Source organism: Schistocerca americana, chromosome 8 (assembly GCF_021461395.2).
Source record: "Schistocerca americana isolate TAMUIC-IGC-003095 chromosome 8, iqSchAmer2.1, whole genome shotgun sequence".
Classification (NCBI taxonomy): domain Eukaryota; kingdom Metazoa; phylum Arthropoda; class Insecta; order Orthoptera; family Acrididae; genus Schistocerca; species Schistocerca americana.
Window position 1 is genome coordinate 416562251 of NC_060126.1, and position 21656 is coordinate 416583906.

Below are 21656 nucleotides of genomic sequence, written 5' to 3' on the forward strand. Positions count from 1 at the left end.
GCAGTCTACAGCACTGGCAGTGGAAGGTGTATATAGATGTCAGGGGGGACGCGACAAACAGTGCAGTCGTTGTCGTAATGTGGAAACGGAGCGGTTTATCTGATGTCCAGAGGGACACTATCATTGACTTTCGGGCCGGTGATGGAACTATATCCAAAAAGGCTAAGTTTGTACACTGTTCGCGTACCGTCGTGCTTACAGTACATCGTGCATGGCAAAATGGCGCTATCCAAAACCGGCGACGAGGCGACTGTGGTGCACCAAGGGCTATATATGACAGGCGAACAACGTCTGCGGAGATGTGTGCGGCCCAATAACGTGCAAATGTTGAACAACTGACCAGCCAGATGAACCAAGGGGCTACCAACAGTATCTCCTTAACGGCCGTTCAGCGAAGTTTGCTGCGTATGAGGCTTTGCAGCAGTCGTCTGGTTCGTACACCCATGCTAACTGCTGTTGATCGGCGACGAAGACTGGAATTCGCACGCCATTACCTAGAAGGTCTGAGCAAATACCCTGCAACAATCGTGGGAAGGTTCCAAGTCGGAGGAGGGAGTGTTGCGGCGTGGGGAATGTTCTCGTGGCATTCCCTGGATGATCTTGTCATTCTGGAAGACCCCACTACCAGCTTGCACAGTGCCTTGTTGACAACTTGGATCCATTGCTTCATGGGATCTGCGCCACACTCGAACTCTACTATCACCTCTTACCAACTGAAGTTGGGACTTACCTGAGCAGGTGTAGCGACCCTTTTTTCTATCCCGACTTCCGTATCTTGCATGAAAGTAGGAATGTTAATTTATCTATACATTGACTGGTATTGAGGGGTTTTGTTTTATCCTGGCTAGTTCTTAAATTAACCCCAGTGAGTCACTACACGTATTGTGTTCCCAGTTCTGAAGGAAAAAACCATAAGTAAATTAATACTAGTGTTTTCAATAGATTCTCGTTCACTTGTTTCAGTTACTAGTCTGCAGTTTATTCTTGGCGAAAATCACGTAACCTAATTATTTATTAACCTAAATCGAAGTGAAGTTCAAGACGAATAGTCAGTTTCAAATTAACACGTTATTTTATTTAACAATAATTATTAATAAATCAGTTCATTCACACGATCGCATTCAAAGGGGTTCTTTGAATAACTATCTAATCTGGAATCCCTTCAATATTAGAGATACTAAACAATGTTGTCACTTTCGATAAAAAGATTGTCCCCGTTTAATATCCATAAACTGTCACGAACTATGATTACTAGTCGCGTGAAGTAAAGCTTTTCCACTATCACAATACAAAGTCCGAATCTGTCCAAAAATCGTTAATTCCGTAAAATATTTAAATCTTCACACAAAGTGACGTTAAAGTCAGAGAGATTATTGATCACCTCCCCGTTCCTCTAATATGACAAAAGTTCTAATTCTGATCTGAAATTAATGCTTCCCAAAAAAGAATCTCGTCGCGATTTATTCTTGCGCCCTGGTTTAATAAAGTTCCTATTGTTGCTTCCTAAAGCTTTATGTCCTAATTGACTTCTAACAGACTAGAGGATAGAGACTGGAGTATCATAATTGCATTGTATGTCTATTTATACTTTAGTAAACGCTATCTTTGGTGTTCAAGACCTACGTTCTGTGACTATAATATTGATTTTCTCATACATAAGAATAACTAATAATTTAACCATTTCTATCGTTTTCCTCCCTCCCATGCTTCCAAAATTTATGATTAAAATTCTTTTCTTTTTCTACTATAGATTTCCCTCTATTTGTCTCTTATTTCTATTTCGTAAATTACTACTTGTGGAGGGGCTTGGGACATTTTCTGAATTTATATTTCGAGGGCATGGGAGCTAATTTGGGAGCTATTTTGATTTATTAACACCGAGAGGCGTTGTAGGTGTTACACAGGGCACGGTTTTCCAGTCGTATAGGGTCCAACCGATATAAACACAATCCCAGGAAAGGCGCTGCAGGCAGTGTCGTGCTGTTGGCAAAGGCACTTCATTTTGTTTGATTTTAAAACCGGAGATCTTTTCTTCCGGCTCTTGTTTAAAGAAATCTTAACTTGAAAACTATTAGAGCATTGTGGTTTGTAGTAAAACATTTAGCAGCCCTCAAAGTCCTTCGTTATGTCAGAATTTCACTGTGTGGCCCGCTCGTCGCTAGTACAAATCGAGTCCTCCCTATGTACGGTCCACATTGCAGCTCAGCATCAGCAGTTGTGATTGCTCCATTGATTCGTGCACGAAGAGTAGCAGTGTTATTGAGTGCTGTTATGTCACGTGATCTTTGATGGAACACCACAAAAAGAAGTCTAATGGAGCGATATCGGGAGAGCGCGGGGCAATGATGGTACCCGAACAACCCACACACCTCTCACGAAAACTGGCATCCGGAGGATCGCCCCGCATGTTCAGATTCGAATGAGGGGCTGCACCGACATGCTGGAAGATGGACGGCTGCAGTCCTGCAGACTTCGAAGACGTCCAGGTAAACATTTCCCATTCTAGTTTTTTGTCTGCGAAGAGAAATGGGCCTATCAGCCAGCCTTGCGTTAGGCCGCACCAAACATTAAGCATCGGGCTAACTATTAGATACAGGCTCCCAGGTAGATGCCATTTTCCTGACTTCCGGAAGGCGTTCGATATAGTTCCGCACTGTCGTCTGATAAACTAAGAGCCTACAGAATATCAGACCAGCTGCGTGGCTGGATTGAAGAGTTTTTAGCAAACAGAACACAGCATGTTGTTCTCAACGGAGAGACGTCTACAGACGTTAAAGTAACCTCTGGCGTGCCACAGGGGAGTGTTATGGGACCATTGCTTTTCACAATATATATAAATGACGTAGTAGATAATGTCGGAAGTTCCATGCGGCTTTTCGCGGATGATGCAACATTGGAAAATTGCAGCGAAATGCAGGAAGATCTGCAGCGGATAGGCACTTGGTGCAGGGAGTGGGAACTGACCCTTAACATAGACAAATGTAATGTATTGCGAATACATAGAAAGATAGATCCTTTATTGTATGATAATATGATAGCGGAACAAACACTGGTAGCAGTTATTTCTGTAAAATACCTGGGAGTATGCGTACGGAACGATTTGAAGTGGAATGATCATATAAAATTAATTGTTGGTAAGGCGGGTGCCAGGTTGAGATTCATTGGGAGAGTCCTTAGAAAATATAGCCCATCAACAAAGGAGGAGGCTTACAAAACACTCGTTCGGCCTATACTTGAGTATTGCTCATCAGTGTGGGATCCGTACCAGGTCGGGTTGACGGAGGAGATAGGGAAGATCCAAAGAAGAGCGGCGCATTTCGTCACAGGGTTATTTGGTAAGCGTGATAGCGTTACGGAGATGTTTAGCAAATTCAAGTGGCAGACTCTGCATGAGAGGCGCTCTGCATCGCGGTGTAGCTTGCTGTCCAGGTTTCGAGAGGGTGCGTTTCTGGATGAGGTATCGAATATATTGCTTCCCCCTACTTATACCTCCCGAAGAGATCGCGAATGTAAAATTAGAGAGATTCGAACGCCCACGGAGGCTTTCCGGCAGTCGTTCTTCCCGCGAACCATACGCGACTGGAACAGGAAAGGGAGGTAATGACAGTGGCACGTAAAGTGCCCTCCGCCACACACCGTTGAGTGGCTTGCGGAGTATAAATGTAGATGTAGATGTTTTGACGTCTTTTGTGTGGCTTTTCAGGTTCAGCATAGCAGACGACACATTGCACATTCTTCTGGGGTGTCGCCATTGTGATGCGCTCCAAGTCAAATACGCAGCTGAACACAATGAAAAAAGCCTTTGGGAGTTTCAAAATATTTTACAAAAAACCACAATTCTGTAATATTTTCCAAGGTATGATTTTGTATATATCTTCTGGAGTTCATTTTAAGGAAATACTGTTGCGGTTTGCAAGCATAGGAAGTTGTGAGGCTGTGAAACAGTTTGTCGAAGTCCCGAGTGAGGCGGACGGCGGGCAGTACTCCCTGGAGATGGGCGGCGGTCCAGCGGTGAGTCAGCGGCGTGTCCACGGAATGCAACAAGACGCGGTCTTCCCTCGCTATTTTGGAGGTACGCGCTGAGGCGGCCGGAATAACTGCGTCCGGGCGCGGCGACGGGTAATAGCCGCGTCGAGTCCCTCGCGATGGACTGCAGCAGTCGATGGCCGCTGGCGACCCGCCAGGTGTGCGCGTCTGCTGCCACTGCTGGCGCGACACTGCACGTCTACCACGGGGCTTGTCGTATCTCACACTGTGGCTGTCTGCCTGCCGACATGAGAAACGGAAACAAGACACCCTGGACGTTACGCAACTGAATTTTGTTCGAACATTGAGAGCCAAACGAAGAGCGGGAAAAAGGACAAATGAGGCATCTGACTGGCAAGCCTGAGGTGTAGTTTTGCTTTAAAGTAATCGGGGTAATTAAGATAAACGTAATTAATGATTTGAGGTGAAATTGAAGCAACACTTGCTGATAGCTGTACTTGAGGGCAATATGATGGAAATGGAAGAGGATGTAGTTGAAGATGAAATGGGAGATACGATACTGCGTGAAGAGTTTGACAGAGCACTGAAAGACCTGAGTCGAAACAAGGCCCCGGCAGTAGACAACATTCCATTAGAACTATTGACGGCCTTGGGAGAGCCAGTCCTGACAAAACTCTACCATCTGGTGAGCAAGATGTATGAGACAGGTGAAATACCCTCAGACTTCAAGAAGAATATAATAATTCCAATCCCAAAGAAAGCAGGTGTTGACAGATGTGAAAATTACCGAACTATCAGTTTAATAAGTCACGGCTGCAAAATACTAACGCGAATTCTTTACAGACGAATGGAAAAACTGGTAGAAGCCGACCTCGGGGAAGATCAGTTTGGATTCCGTAGAAATGTTGGCACACGAGAGGCAATACTGACCTTACTACTTATCTTAGAAAAAAGATTAAGGAAAGGCAAACCTACGTTTCTAGCATCTGTAGACTTAGGGAAGGCTTTTGACAATGTTGACTGGAATATTCTTTTTCAAATTCTAAAGGTGGCAGGGGTAAAACACGGCGAGCGAAAGGCTATTTACAATTTGCACAGAAAGCAGAAGGCAGTTATAAGAGTCGAGGGGCATGAAAGGGAAGCAGTGGTTGGGAAGGGAGTGAGACAGGGTTGTAGCCTCTCCCCGATGTTATTCAATCTGTATATTGAGCAAGCAGTAAAGGAAACAAAAGAAAAATTCGGAGTAGGTATTAAAATCAATGGAGAAGAAATAAAAACTTTGAGGTTCCCCGATGACGTTGTAATTCTGTCAGACAGAGCAAAGGACCTGGAGGAGCAGCTGAATGGAAATGGATAGTGTCTTGAAAGGAGGATATAAGATGAACATCAACAAAAGCAAAACGAGGATAATGGAATGTAGTCGAATTAAATCGGGTGATGCTGAGCGAATTAGATTAGGAAATGAGACACTTATAGTAGTAAAGGAGTTTTGCTATTTGGGGAGCAAAATAACTGATGATGGTCGAAGTAGAGAGGGTATAAAATGTAGACTGGCAATGGCAAGGAAAGCGTTTCTGAAGAAGAGACATTTGTTAACATCGAGTATAGATTTAAGTGTCAGGAAGTCGTTACTGAAAGTATTTGTATGGAGTGTAGCCATGTATGGAAGTGGAACATGGACGATAAATAGTTTGGGCAAGAAGAGATAGAAACTTTCAAAATGTGGTGCTGAAGATTAGATGGGTAGATCACATAACTAATGAGGAGGTATTGAATATAATTGGGGAAAAGAGGAGTTTGTGGCACAACTTGACAAGAAGAAGGGACCGGTTGGTAGGACATGTTCTGAGGCATCAAGGGATCACAAATTTAGCATTGGATGGCAGTGTGGAGGGTAAAAATCGTAGAGGGAGACCAAGAGATGAATACACTAAGCAGATTCAGAAAGATGTGGGTTGCACAGGATAGAGTAGCATGGAGAGCGGCATAAAACCAGTCTCAGGACTGAAGACCACAACAACCAAAACATACAAATAATGTGCCAAAAGGCTCATATCTTCCAATTCTAGCTACTTTGCGAATAAAAAGTTACAGGCGTGGGACAAAAATACGTAAATGCCGCGACAAATAAAATGAAAAAAAAAAGCACAACGCCAACAAGTAGCTGTGCAACATAAACGAAAGTTGGTAACCGTGTTTCTGCGTCTGAAAGATAATGTTTGTTCAAATTTTGCACCAGTCGTTTAAGAGTAGCGCCACTATGAGAATGCAAATCTGGTTTGCTTTCAGTACACGCTGTAATGAGCCTTTGCGATTGGACGTGATGAGTTGTGATGGTGTAGAATGTCTTTAAAGCGACAAAGACGCCATTATCGACAGCTCACTAAGTTTGAACGAGGCCATGTAATAGGACTATGAGAAACTAGATGTTCCTTTTGCGATATTGCAGAGAGACTTGGCAGGAACGTAGGCGCTGTACATGACTGCTGTTAGTAGTGGTCGCGGGAATGTACGGTCGCTAGGAGACCGGGCTCCGGACGGTCACGTGGCGCTACCGAAATGGAAAACCATCATTTTCGGCGTGCCAGTGATGGCTGTGTGTTGGTTCGAAGGTGACCAGTTGAGGACCCACACCCAGCCTGTTTGCGTGCCGGACACACGACACCTACACCCGGAGTTATCGTCTGAGGCGCAATTTCGTATGACTCCTGGAGCACCCTCGTGTTTGTCCCACTAACCGTTACAGCAAAATTGTTCGCCAGTCTTGTGATTAGATCTCTTGTGCTGCCATTCATGAACATTCCAGGGGGAACTTCCTGGCAGATTAAAACTGTGTGCCCGACCGAGCCTCGAACCCGGGACCTTTGCCTTTCGCGGGCAAGTGCTCTACCATCTGAGCTACCGAAGCACGACTCACGCCCGGTTCTCACAGCTTTACTTCTGCCAGTATCTCGTCTCCTACCTTCCAAACTTTACAGAAGCTCTCCTGCAAGGAATTATTTAGACGATATTAGAAACGATTTCAGGTATGAAAACTGAAATAAATTTGATACTGTATTTGAACCAGAAACAGCGTAGTATTAAAATGTTATGTTCTGGTATAATGTTATACCTAGTAGTGTCTTTCCTAAAAATCGTCAGGGCGCATTTTCTCTGCTGTTTACGAACATGTTTTCTGTTCGCTTTTGTAATATGAAAATGTTGCCTGCTCGAGTAAATACTGCTCCTTCTCATCACGTGTTTAATGCGACTCTCCATTCTCAGCGGAAAATGTATCCATTCGATAGAGCGCTGTCGATTTAGTCCAGTGCGATATTCGGTTTCATGATGTACAAGCCAACTGTCAGTGCTGATTACACCACGACCGCTGTATTTCGCACTTTCCAAATGAAATCCAGCAAATAGTAGATGATAGTTTACTTTGCGAAAGTGGCTAACGTTAAAATTATCGACTAAATTTTCTTTTAGAAAAGACGCTTTTGGGAAGTTACTGGCACAATTTGGTTATCGTTGGTTGAAAATGGAATGAAATAAGTGAAAAAAGAAGCAACATTATAGTGCCGACTTCACACACACACACACACACACACACACACACACACACTCACTCACTCACTCACTCACTCACTCACTTTGGTGTTTCTTCTCTGCTGACGTTAAAATTAACCTTGAACTCTACGATGTGACCATAAATATGCTGACGATATTTGTTTTAAATATAGGGGATAAAATGTAAATTATAGCACCATATATGTATTCGTGTTAGGGTGTAACGTAACCAATACTTCTTTGTGCTTCTGGGATCATTTATACGTGCTAACCTTCGCGATTCTTAGCGAATAACGCACAAAAATTAAACATATCCCACCAGAGTCGAGACTATTATCTAACATTTTATTGTAAAGGGACTTCAAGGGTTCGATTGTCAAATATACGTCGAGGACACAACTACTACATTTGTCTGAGTGTGATTAACCTGCTTGAAGTGAGGATTGAATCTGTGGTCAAATGGAGGTACACAGGCTTGAAGGCATGGTACAAGACCATACCAACGGACAATCGCGCGTGTGGATAACCATATCCTAGAATAGCTACGAACGGTAGCAACACAAATTGAAGAAAATTTGGCATCAGATTTTGCTGCTAGAAATGTGACACTATGCTTGCACCTGGTTTACAATACTGAAGCGAAGTTTAAGGCTGATCTAGTGATGGGGAACTTCTCATTCACACTTTGAAAGTTACATCGTCATCTTCATTGACGACTCGCGCTTCTATCTAGAGCGAAGCGATAACCTCAGTCTTGTGCAACGACGACTCAGGGTGATGGAACGAGCTGACATTATTGTGAAGAGAGATACGAGGAATAGCATGAAGAACTGTTGCGTTCTACATGTCACCATTGGTGCTGGTTGACAGCCCTTTTGCTGGTCGACAGTATGCTGACTGGGTTCTCAGTGGCTGTTTCACTGGTAGCGCACTTTAGAATGGAGTATCTTGGTAGTGTAATACGTATTTGTTGCAAAATACTAACACGAATTCGTTTACAGACGAATGGAACGTCTGGTAGACGCCTGCCTGTTGAAAAATGTGGAAATACACGAAGCAGTCAGCGCCTTCCCCACGACTCCCCTAGAACTTACATTGAAAGAAATCAAACCTGTATTTATAGCAATTGCAGATGTAGAAAAACCTTGTGGCTGTCTCTGGAATACCCTCTGTAATTCTGAAGGAAGGGTAAGCTTGTCTAAAATTTGTACGGAAACCAGACTGCCATTATAAAAGTCGAACCAAAAAAGGAAACAGTATTTGAGAAAGGAGTGAGACAGGGTTGTAGTCTATCCCTCATGTTACTCAGTCCATACAATGGACATGCAGTACAAGAAACTAAACAGAAATTTGGATAGGGAATTTAAGTCCAAGAAGTATAAATGGGGACAATCAGGTTTGTAGCTGCAATTGTAATTGTGCGAGAGACGACAGAGGATTTGTAAGAGCAATTTAGCGGTCTAGCTAATGTCTTGAAAAGAGGTTATAAGATGAATGTTAACAAAAATGACACAAAGGTAATGAAATGTATGCCTGTTAAATCGGGTGATACTCTGGAAATCAGATTACGAAGTGAGACACTAAAGTTGATAGATGAGTTTTGTTATTTGGGCAGCAAAATCACTGACGATAGCAGAAGTAGAGGAGATGTAAAAATAATGTAGACTGAAATTTGTTAACATCGGATATAAATTGAAATGTTAGGAAGTCTTACTGGTCCTAGTTATAGTTTTACATGAAGATGAGACATGAACAATAAAAACGGCACAGATAAAAGGGGAACAGAAACTTCTGAAACGTTGTGCTACAGACTAATGCTGAAGATTAAATGGGTGTATCGGATAACTAACAAAGAGGTAGTAAATCGAATCGGAGAAAATGGAGCTGTATGGCGCAACTTAACGGAAAGAAGCCATAGGTTGAAATGACACATCCTTACACATCAAGGAACTGTTAACTTGGTAGTGGATGGAAGAGTGGGTGGAAGAGGGGGGAGGAGGGGGGAGGGGGAGTTTAAACTTGTAGAGGTGGACCATGGCTTGACTAGAGCAAGCAGAATAACGTTACAACATCTTTAACTTGTAGCAACAGAATTCCAGAGACTGTGAAGAACTCAAAGACAATATAAAGGAATTTCAATAAAACTAGTCGTCACCGCATATAATTTTTTTATTTGGTGACCAGTTTCGATTGCTTACAAGATCATCAGACCAATGTACTCTGTGAAAAAGAGTAATATACATTCTTAGAGGACAGAGGTCTTGAATACAATCGTAAGAATAAAATAATATTCAGGGTTGGCTGTTACACGCTTGGCAACGGCCTTACCGCAGTGGCTACACCGGTTTCCGTGCGATCACCGAAGTTAAGCGCTGTCGGGCGTGGTCGGCACTTGGATGGGTGACCATCCTGGCCGCCATGCGCTGTTGCCATTTTTCGAGGTGCCCTTAGCCTCGCGATGCCAATGAGGAGCTACTCGACCGAATAGTAGCGGCTTCGGTCAAGAATACCATCATAACGACCGGGAGAGCGGTGTGCTGACCCCACGCACCTCCTATCCGCATCCTCCACTGAAGATGACACGGCGTTCGGATGGTCCCGGTAGGCCACTCGTGGCCTGAAGACGGAGATAGAGTGAATTACATATTATTAAGAACAGTTAAAGTAATATTTAAATCCGTAGTAATTCATTTTATAATGCCAGAATGTGTAAATTCGTAAAAAGTGTTTCGTCTTTGGAGGTGACTACTTTGTTTTGGTACTGTGGCACAAGCAGGACAGGTTGCGAGGGGTCAAGTTACATTTTACTTTGGTGTCTTTCTGATGGTGCAATGCTGGCGCGCAGACATTTCGGAATAAAGTATACGTTTAATCAGTGATTTTTCTTGGTCCAACCAGCTGCGTGCATTTTAATAAGTTATGATTTAACGCAAAAACTGGCGAAGAACTGAACGGTTACGTCATCAGCTTGAGAAAGAAAACTGAACAGTAACTTTTACGTGAATATTTCGAAGTCAGAGGTGTCTTTTAGCGTTGTAACAGTTCCAAGTGAATTTGGGTTGTGTTAGTTACGCACAAATAAAGAGATATGCACTGGATAGATTAGAAATGAGAGCTACATCAAACCAGTCTTTGGATTGGAGACTTCAGCAACAATAGCGCTCGACATCATACTGGAAGCATTACAGCAAGCACTCGAAGGTGTTATTAAGCCCTGTTGAACATAGACGAATGCAACGAATAGAGAGAGATAATATTCCCAGTGGTCATCCCGGACAGTAGAAGCGCTTGAAAGTCTTTTCGGGTTTGCTGCCGGATCCTAAAATCAACTTGACTCGATATTTCGGCGATCCAACTGTTCGCCATCTTCAGGAAATGCTGCTTCTGCTGATGAGTCCCGCTGAGAACTGACGCAAGATTGCAATTCGACGTCCTATATAGGCCACCGTTCAGTACACGGCGCATGCGCCGCCCATCACGGTTTCTGACTTCCAAAACAGGGAGGTGGCGCCGCCCTTAGTGAAACACTGCTGGCAACGATATATCGCAATCAAGGCCGCACCGAAGAACGTTCAGTTTTGATGCGAGATAATACAGGATTCCACGTTTTGCTATGAGGAAACCCATTGTCCCTGTTGATTAAATTATCAGCCAACCTAATTTCGATCGCCTCTTTATACACACTATTCCAAAAACCGGAAATGTTGGCAATTACAACAGTTTCCTCAAATTTCATTTTGTGTCTCTCATTCAGGCAGTGTTCTGCTACGGCCGATTTTTCCGGCTGTTGTAGCCTCGTGTGACGGCGATGTTCCACACACCTGTCATTCACTGTGCGAATAGAACGGCCAACGTAAGCTTTCCCACATTGACACGGGATTTTGTACACCCCGGGTTTCCTAAGTCCCAAATCATCCTTCACAGAGCCGAGCAGAGTCCTAATCTTAGAGGGTGGACGGAACACACTCTTAAGGATGATTAGGGACTTAGGAAACCCGTGGTGTACAAAATCCCGTGTCAATGTGGGAAAGCTTACCCTATTCTGGAGTATTGCTGTGCGGTGTGGGATCCGCATCAGGTGGGACTGACGGATGACATCGAAAAAGTACAAAGAAGGGCAGCTCGCTTTGTATTATCGCGAAATAGGGAAGATAGTTTCACAGATATGATACGTGAATTGGAGTGGCAATCATTAAAACAATGGCGTTTTTCGTTGGAACGGGATATTCTCATGAATCTCCTCCGATTGCGAAAAAATTCTGTTGGCATACACCTACATAGGGAGAAATGATCATCACGATAAAATAAGAGAAATCAGGGCTCGCACAGAAAAAGTGCTCGTTTTTCCCGCGTGCCGTTCGAGAGTGGAACAGTAGAGAGACAGCTTGAAGGTGGTTCATTGAACCCTCTGCCAGGCGCTTAATTGTGAATAGCAGAGTAATCACGTAGATGTAGATAGATGTAGTACGATGAAATCCAGAACCTGGTCTATGGTGTGGGAATGTTCCACAGACCACTGTTGAAAGCAGCGTCTCACTACCAATAGAATGCGCTCAACGTGTGCTGCATTTGGTCGATAGTCCATCCAGCTTCCGGACCACAGACCCACAGTAAATTGTTCAAATTGTTGAAGGTGTTCAACAGGAATACCTACTTGTCTGTGGGGTATGGTTGTACCCTAGAATGAATGTTGCGAACACTATTCACCTGTAAACTCAGAACAGTAACTGTCAGCAGAGTCACAGACAGACCTCCCGAGTGCCATCTGATCGCTGATTAGCGTGGCAAATGAGTCACTAATTAGCTTCCCCTCAGTGTGGACGTATTACACCGTGATGCCACTGAACAGTACTACAGGGCGATGTATCTTTTCCGGCAGTGTATGGCACCGTGCAAACCCAGAGCTTTACGTGCACATCCCAGCATTGTGAACTAACTTACATCTTTTGAAATGTATTTAACACTCTAAAGGAAAGGCGGATAGCGGTTGCAGTTCACTCTAAACTGACTCCGAATCCGCATCTTTGTGCAGTCAGTGAAAGCTGAGATACGACAGAAAACAGCCTCTATTCCAAATGACAGCGAACTACACTACTGGCCATTAAAATTGCTACACCAAGATGAAATGTAGATGATAAACGGGTATTCATTGGACAAATATATTATACTAGAACTGACATGTGATTACATTTTCACGCAATTTGGGTGCATAGATCATGAGAAATCAGTACCCAGAACAACCTCTTCTGGCCGTAATAACGGCCTTGATACGCCTGGGCATTGAGTCAAACAGAGCTCGGATGGCGTGTACAGGTACAGCTGCCCATGCAGCTTCAACACGATAACACAGTTCATCACGAGTAGTGACTGGCGTATTGTGACGAGCCAGTTGCTCGGCCACCAATGAACAGACGATTTCAGTTGGTGAGAGATCTGGAGAATGTGCTGGCCAGGGCAGCAGTCGAACATTTTCTGTATCCAGAAAGGCCCGTACAGGACCTGCAACATGCGGTCGTGCATTATCCTGCTCAAATGTAGGGTTTCGCGGGATCGAATGAAGGGTAGAGCCACGGGTCGTAACACATCTGAAATGTAACGTCCACTGTTCAAAGTGCCGTCAATGCGAACAAGAGGTGACAGAGACGTGTAACCAATGGTACCCCATACCATCACGACTGGTGATACGCCAATATGGCGATGACGAATACACGCTTCCAATGTGCGTTTACCGCGATGTCGCCAAACACGGATGCGACCATCATGATGCTGTAAACAGAACTTGGATTCATCCGAGAAAATGACGTTTTGCCATTCATGCAATGCAGGTTCGTCGTCGAGTACACCATCGCAGGCGCTCCTGTCTGTGATGCAGCGTCAAGGGTAACCGCAGCCATGGCCTCCGAGCTGATAGTCCATGCTGCTGCAAATGTCGTCGAACTGTTCGTGCAGATGCTTGTTGTCTTGCAAACGTCCCCAACCAACTGTTGACTCAGGGATCGAGACGTGGCTGCACGATCCGTTACAGCCATGCGGATAAGATGCCTGTTATCTCTACTGCTAGTGATACGAGGCCGTCGGGATCCAGCACGGCGTTCCGTATTACCCTCCTGAACCCACCTATTCCATACTTTGCTAACAGTCATTGGATCTCGATCAATGCGAGTAACAATGCCGCGATACGATAAGCCGCAATCGCGATAGGCTACAATCCGACCTTTATCAAAGTCGGAAACGTGATGGTACGCATTTCTCCTTCTTACACGAGGCATCACAACAGCGTTTCATCAGGCAACGCCGGTCAACTGCTGTTTGTGTATGAGAAATCGGCTGGGAACTTTCCTCATGTCAGCACTTTGTAGTTGTCGCCACCAGCGCCAACCTTGTGTGAATGCTCTGAAAAGCTAATCATTTGCATATCACAGCATCTTCTTTCTGTCGGTTAAATTTCGCTTTTGTACGATGTCGTCTTCGTGGTGTAGCAATTTTAATGGCCAGTAGTGTACAAAGGCTGCACCGGCGGCGGGCGGAAGCGAGGAGCCGGCCTGCATTCGTGACTCGCTTCTGTAGGCGACGCGGCCACGGCGGCGTGGAAATGGCAAGAGGTGGCAGGCGAGCGGCGCAGTATTTATAACAGACGCGCTCCGCGTTGGCAGGCCCGTCCTCCTCACTGCTTTGTTCACGCACTGCCGCACACGCAGGATCTTCTCGTAAGTGCTGTCTACTGTAGCACTATTCTGTTTCACATAAATTAAGGACAGGTGGCAAAACCAACGATAACTCAACTGTATTACACTGTCCAGCCATGTTAATGTGACCACCTCCCAAAATCCTGAATAACCACCTTTTGCAGCGCGGACCGCTGAGGGATCTGCAGGAAGAGAGTAAACGACGTTGCGGAAGCTACCGACAGGGATGTGGAGCCATGCCGACTCCAGAGCCGTGGCCAGCTGCGTTCGGTTTCTTGGTTAAGGGCCCGTTGCGGGAATAGCCCGATCGAGGTGGTCGCACAGATTCTGGCTTGGGCTTGAATCCGGGGAGCTTCGTTCAAATGGTTCAAATGGCTCTGAGCACTATCGGACTCAACATCTGAGGTCATCAGTCCCCTAGAACCTAGAACTACTTAAACCTAACTAACCTAAGGACATCACACACATCCATGCCCGAGGCAGGATTCGAACCTGCGACCGTAGCGGTCGCACGGTTCTACACTGAAGCGCCTAGAACCGCTCGGCCACACTGGCCGGCGGGAGCTTGGTGCCCAGGGGAGTATAGTAAACGCATCTTGGTGCTCTTCGAGCCACACACGTACACTATGTGATTTTCAGTATCCGGACAGCCCCAGAAACCTACGTTTTTCATATTAACGCATTGAGTTACCACCTATTGCCAGGTACTCCATATCAACGATCTCAGTAGTCATTAGACATAGTGAGAGAGCAGAATGGGGCGCTTCGCGGAACTCACGGTCGTCGAACGTGAACAGATGATTGGGTGCCACTTGTGTCATACGTCTGTACGCGAGATTTCCACACTCCTAAACATCAGGAGGTCCACTGTTTCCTACGTGATAGTGAAGTGGAAACGTGAAAGGATACGTACAAAGCGTACATGCCGACCTCGTCTATTGACTGACAGAGACCGCCGACAGTTGAAGAGGGTCGTAATGTGTAATAGGCAGACATCTATCCAGACCATCACACAGGAATTCCAAACTGGATCAGGATCCAGTGCAAGTACTGTGACAGTTAGGCTGGAGGTGAGAAAACTTTGATGTCGTGGTCGTGCTCGTAACCTACACATCATGCTGGTAAATGCCAAACGACGCCTCGCTTGGTGTAAGGAGCGTAAACATTGGACGATTGAGCCGTGGAAAAACGTTGTGTGAAGTGACGAATCACGGTACACAATGTGGCGATCCGAAGGCGGGGTGTGGGTATGGCGAATGCCCGGTGAACGTCATCTGCCAGCGTGTGTAGTGCCAACAGTAAAATTCTGAGGCGGTGATGTTATGTTGTGGTCGTGTTTTTCATGGAGGGCGCTTGCACCCCTTGTTGTTTTGCGTGGTACTATCACAGCACAGGCCTACATTGATTTTTTAAGCACCTTCTTACTTCCCACTGTCGAAGAGCAATTTGGGTATGGTGAATGCATCTTTCAACACGATCGAGCATCTGTTTATAGTGCACGGCCTGTGGTGGAGTGACAACCCTGCAATGGACTGGCCTGTACAGACCCTGACCTGAATCCTATAGAACACATTTTGGGATGCCGACTTCGTGCCAGGCCTCACCGACCGACATCTATACCTCTCCTCAGTGCAGCACTACGTGAAGAATGGGCTGCCATTCCTCGATAAACCTTCCAGCACCTGATTGGACGTGTGCCTGCGAGAGTGGAAGCTGTCATCAAGGAAAGGATGGGGCAACACCACACTGAATTCCAGAATTACCGATGGAGGACACCACGAACTTGTAAGTCATTTTCAGCCAGGTGTCCGGATACTTTTGATCACATAGTGTATATTGCAAGCTGTGAGCCGCATTGCGTTGTCCTGTTGATAGATGCCATCATTCATGTACGGATGGACATGGTCCCTAAGGATAAATGAATACTTCTGTTGATCCGTTGTGGCTTTCAGAATAATGAGGTCACACAAGCAATGGCACGACCATAATGCATTCAGAGTGATTGCTCTCAGATGTTCCAAGCCACACGCGACAACGGCCATTTGTTCGATGGACCGTAATACGTGAATCATTTGAAAAAGGACACCTGCCTCACTCAATGGACGTCCAGTTGTGGTATTGGCGTGCAGCCTTCTTTACTGGTGAACAGCAGTCAGCAAAGGTGGATCAACATGGTGCCTGCTGCGTAGACCCATACGCATCAACGTTTGCTGAATGATCGTTGAGGAGACATTGTTGGTAGTCCCTTGGTTCATCTGGGTCGTCAGTCGCTCAACAGCTGCACGCCTATTCGACCGTACACATTTCTGCAGCCGTCGTTCACCCAAGTCATCTATGATCCGTGGTGCACCACGGCTGCCTCGTCGTCGTTTTTGGATAGTGCCATTTTGCCATGATCAGTATATTTTAACCGCAGCGGCACATGAACAGTTTACAAATTTACCCGTAGTAATTAGTCTTTGGCTCGGAAGCAAGTGATCGAGCCCTTTTAAACCACTCCGTTTCCGTATAACGACAACCCTGTTTTTGCGCGTCCCCTCGACACGTTTTATATACTGCCGTCTAAGAGTGGTTATTTGACGTTGACGTCGAACATAGGCGGCGGTCACGTTAATATGACTTTTGAGTAGCCGAATCTGCATGGATGCCCATATCCGCTGGTACCCTGATGAGCCAAAACGTTATGACCACCGGCTTAATAGCGCGTTCGACACGACGCTTGACTGCGGTAGAATGTGCGCCTACCACGTGCAGGCCTGGGTTCGATTCCCAGCCAATGCAAAGTTTTGTTCGAAGATACGTGTTCTACGAACATTTCCGTGAGCATAAACGACATGAAAATAAAAAAAGTATGAAACTTCCTGGCAGATTAAAACTGTGTGCTGGACCGAGACTCGAACTCGGAACCTTTGCCTTTCGAGGGGAAGTGCTCTACCAACTGAGCTACCCAAGCACGACTCACGCCCCGTCCTCACAGCTTTACTTCTGTCAGTACCTGGTTTCCTACCTTCCAAACTTTACAGAAGCTCTCCTGCGAACCTTGCAGAAGTAGCACTGCTGAAAGAAATGATATTGCGGAGACATGGCTTAGCCACAGCCTGGGGGATGTTTCCAGAATGAGATTTTCACTCTGCAGCGGAGTGTGCGCTGATATGAAACTTCCTGGCAGATTAAAACTGTGTGCCGGACCGAGACTCGAACTCAGGACCTTTGCCTTTCGCGGGCAAGTACTCTAAGTTCTGCTAGGTTCGCAGGAGAGCTTCTGTTAAGTTTGGAAGGTAGGAGACGAGGTACTGGCAGAAGTAAAGCTGTGAGGACGGGGCGTGAGTCGTGCTTGGGTAGCTCAGTTTGTAGAGCACTTGCCCGCGAAAGGCAAAGGTCCCGAGTTCGAGTCTCGGTCCGGCACACAGTTTTGATCTGCCAGGAAGTTTCATATCAGCGCACACTCCGCTGCAGAGTGAAAATCTCATTCTAAAAAAAAGTATTTTATTGCTTTTTAAATTTAAACAACATGTATTAAACAGTTTTTTATAAAGCGTTGGCAATTAAGAGTTTATATTTGCAGTGGAAATGGATCTTTGTATGTGATACGTAATAGACACATAAAAATGTACATTTTTCATAAACAATGACGATTAAATATCTATTAATATATATTTGGTGAAATTTGTATTTGTATGACGTAGGTATTCGAAATGAATGGAAAAAATGATCAAAACAAGACTTGAATCCAGCAATTAGCTCTTTCGAACGCTACTGATTTTTTTCATCTTCGCAGAAATGATAGTAGAACATTCACGTTTGTTTAAAAATTTACGTCGGTCGGAAAACGAACCCAGGCTGTTCGCATGGCAAGCAAGCACTCTACCACAAAGTCACGCAGTCTGTCGGAAAAATTCGACTATTCTTTAGGGCATTCAAGGCGCTTAACTTCAAATTCGATTTTGTCGATAATTTTTATAGTTGCATCGAACTCTTTTGCAGAATGATATTTGATTTCTAAGCTTCATGTACCATAAATATAAGAAATACAAAAATTTTATTGATGTGTAGTGTCGGTGTTAGTAACAGGATGCAGAAAGAAATCCGAGGATGCCCTGTCGTACATCGGGTAGTGTACTCTCTGTGAGATGAATGATTACAGCAGCTGTATCCATAACAGTCGAAATTGTTGACTGGTGTTGGAAATTTAATAACACACAATATTTCAGTGATGGTTAACACTTTCGCTTTCGAAGACGTAGACGCCACATTTTTCTCTGGTAGGTAACGTTGGCCAGTAGCGAAAAGCGATGAATATCGATCGATATTACTTGATTTCTATCGACTTAGTTTATCTAATAAGTCACCGAGTCGAGTTTTCGTAGAGTGCGCTAATTGTACGCAATGAATGTGATTAGATGTGAAGCATGCATCTAGGAAATACAAAACAACGTTGAGTGGGTGGTAGCTCCCTTGTATATTCCGTGGGCACACTTTACTCTCTGCACTGGCCCGTTTTTTTTTTTTTTTTTTTTTTTTTTTTTTTTTTTTTTTTTTTTTTTTTTTTTTTTTTTTTACTGCAGCAAACACAATTTGAAGCCACCAGTTGAATTCACGTAATTGAAGTGCTCTGTAGGTCACAGCCACATACGTCCTACGCACGCTGGCGAGCTCTGGTATCATCAAACATGGATCATATTACGTTAAATATTGGTAGAGATTCGCCCAGGGAACAGATGGTCCTGCCTGCGCGGGGACAGACAGAGAGAGAGAGAGAGAGAGAGAGAGAGAGAGAGAGAGATCGATCCGCGTGTCGTTCGTCTGTGTGCCTGTGATGCAGAGTGGGAGTGGCCGCTGGGACACGGTTCTATCTCACTTTTTTATCCCGCTTATTTCATAAATGCACATCTGTCGTTAATTTCTCAGAAACATTAATATCCGCACCATCTGAGGCGCCTCTTGAAAATCTTTTCGCTATTTCGATGCTTAGTACTGGGTGTGCAGAATTTTAGCATAAACGCTGGAAGTAAAAATTAAACCCATAGGTAAGGGCTGTTATATATATTCTTCAAACCCAACTTCCGTACGACGTTTCAGAAGTGGTTCGTGTCTTTTGACAAAATAAAGCCTTTGAAACGAACGATGAAGTATCTGGTCCTTGCAGGCCTCTTTATTGACTCATACACTTGTATACAGGGTGTTACAAAAAGGTAGGGCCAAACTTTCAGGAAACATTCCTCACACACAAAGAAAGAAAATATGTTATGTCGACATGTGTCCGGAAACGCTTACTTTCCATGTTAGAGCTCATTTTATTACTTCTCTTCAAATCACATTAATCATGGAATGGAAACACACAGCAACAGAACGTACCAGCGTGACTTCAAACACTTTGTTACAGGAAATGTTCAAAATGTCCTCCGTTAGCGAGGGTACATGCATCCACCCTCCGTCGCATGGAATCCCTGATGCGCTGATGCAGCCCTGGAGAATGGCGTATTGTATCACAGCCGTCCACAATACGAGCACGAAGAGTCTCTACATTTGGTACTGGGGTTGCGTAGACAAGAGCTTTCAAATGCCCCCATAAATGAAAGTCAAGAGGATTGAGGTCAGGAGAGCGTGGAGGCCATGGAATTGGTCCGCCTCTACCAATCCATCGGTCACCGAATCTGTTGTTGAGAAGCGTACGAACACTTCGACTGAAATGTGCAGGAGCTCCATGGTGCATGAACCACATGTTGTGTCGTACTTGTAAAGGCACATGTTCTAGCAGCACAGGTAGAGTATGCCGTATGAAATCATGGCGGTGAATCGAGGAAGTACAGTACATACTGACGACACTAAAATGAGCTCTAACATGGAAATTAAGCGTTTCCGGACACATGTCCACATAGCATCTTTTCTTTGTGTGTGAGGAATGTTTCCTGAAAGTTTGGCCGTACCTTTTTGTAACACCCTGTATAATACATGCATACACACATACTCTGCAAGACGCCGTACGTTGCATTTCAAAGGGCACTTCGTACCACTGCTAGTCATACCACTTTCCGTTCCATTCCCAAATGAAGAGCGGGAAAACTTACGGCAGGAAGGCCTTTGTAGCAGCCCTAATCTCCCTTATTTTGTCTTTACCGGTCTTCGGTTTAAATGGTTCAAATGGCTCTGAGCACTATGGGACGTAACTGCTGAGGTCATCAGATCCCTAGAACTTAGAACTACTTAAACCTAACTAACCTAACGACATCACACACATCCGTGCCCGAGGCAGGATTCGAATCTGCGACCATAGCGGTGGCGCGGCTCCAGACTGTAGCGCCTAGAACCGCTCGGCCATTCCGGCCGGCTTATTGGTCTTCGGAAAATTGTATTATGCCTGCACCACAGTTGTAACAACATATCGAACTAACTGGTCAGAATGGACCGCCTTGGCTCCTTAATGTTCTTCTCCGATCGTGTGTTCGGGATTCACTTTCGGAACTCTTTAACTAGCACACTGGTTAGTTTTGTAGTACAGATGTATTGACTGACATATTCTGTAAGGCAACGTATTGGACAAGGCGTACAAATGTCATTCAGGAGATTAACAATCGGATGCCTAATTCATTTCTTGTAAATACTAGGATGATTTGTGCGAAGAGACGAAGGCCGGTTTTGTAGCATCTCCCCCTTTTCCAGCGCGGGATAATAAATAGTCTCTAACAACTTCATCAGCGACTGAGCGTCAAACCCAAATTAACTTACTCAATTCGATCGTTTCACATTCTGTAGCACCCGTAAGCCACAATCTGTGATCTTTAGTAGGTTTCGTTCCAGTTCTCATTTAAATGGTGTCCCAGTAGGTCCCCCTATCATTTCAAAAAAGCGTAACTTAGAAGCTATTCGACTTAGAGCATGGTGCTTTGCTGTAAAACGTTTAGCAGCTTTGGGCTTTGATCTTTTAACAGTTGTAGAAGTGTGAAACCGAAATTTGGTTGCAATAACTACACGTCTGTGGTTTGAAACGAATAAACAATATTTTATTCAGAATAATCTCCATTGCTATTTATACATTTCACCTACCTCTCCGGCAGGCTATGAATGCCACGCCCAAAAAACAGTTCTTTTGAAGCGAACCAGTTAGCGAGCCATTTTCGTACATTTTCATACGGACTGAAGCGTTGTTCGGCGAGAGCGTGTCCCAGTGTTGCAAATAGATGATAATCGGACGAAACCAAGTCTGGAGAATAAGCCGCATGCCCTAGTATTTCCCACCTTAACGCCTCGATCGTTTCCCTGACCCGTTTTGCTGTATGTGATGATGCTTTATCATGGAGCAATATGACTTTGTGTTGCCTTCTTCCAAATTCCGGTCGTTTCTCACGTAATGCTGGATTTAAATCGATCATTTGCTGTTGGTAGCGATAAGTTTTAACGGTTTCACCAGGTTTTAGCAGCTCGTAATAGATGACA

At 44.8% G+C, this 21656-nt stretch overlaps 1 protein-coding gene and 1 pseudogene across 2 annotated transcripts in view; both read left to right on the forward strand.

The window, feature by feature from the left end:
• The window catches only part of LOC124546032 (mitogen-activated protein kinase-binding protein 1), a 922513-nt gene that overhangs the window by 68020 nt on the left and 832837 nt on the right, over positions 1-21656 (forward strand). The gene's annotated exons all lie outside the window — the stretch shown is intronic.
• Positions 9851-9968, forward strand: LOC124546107 (annotated as a pseudogene).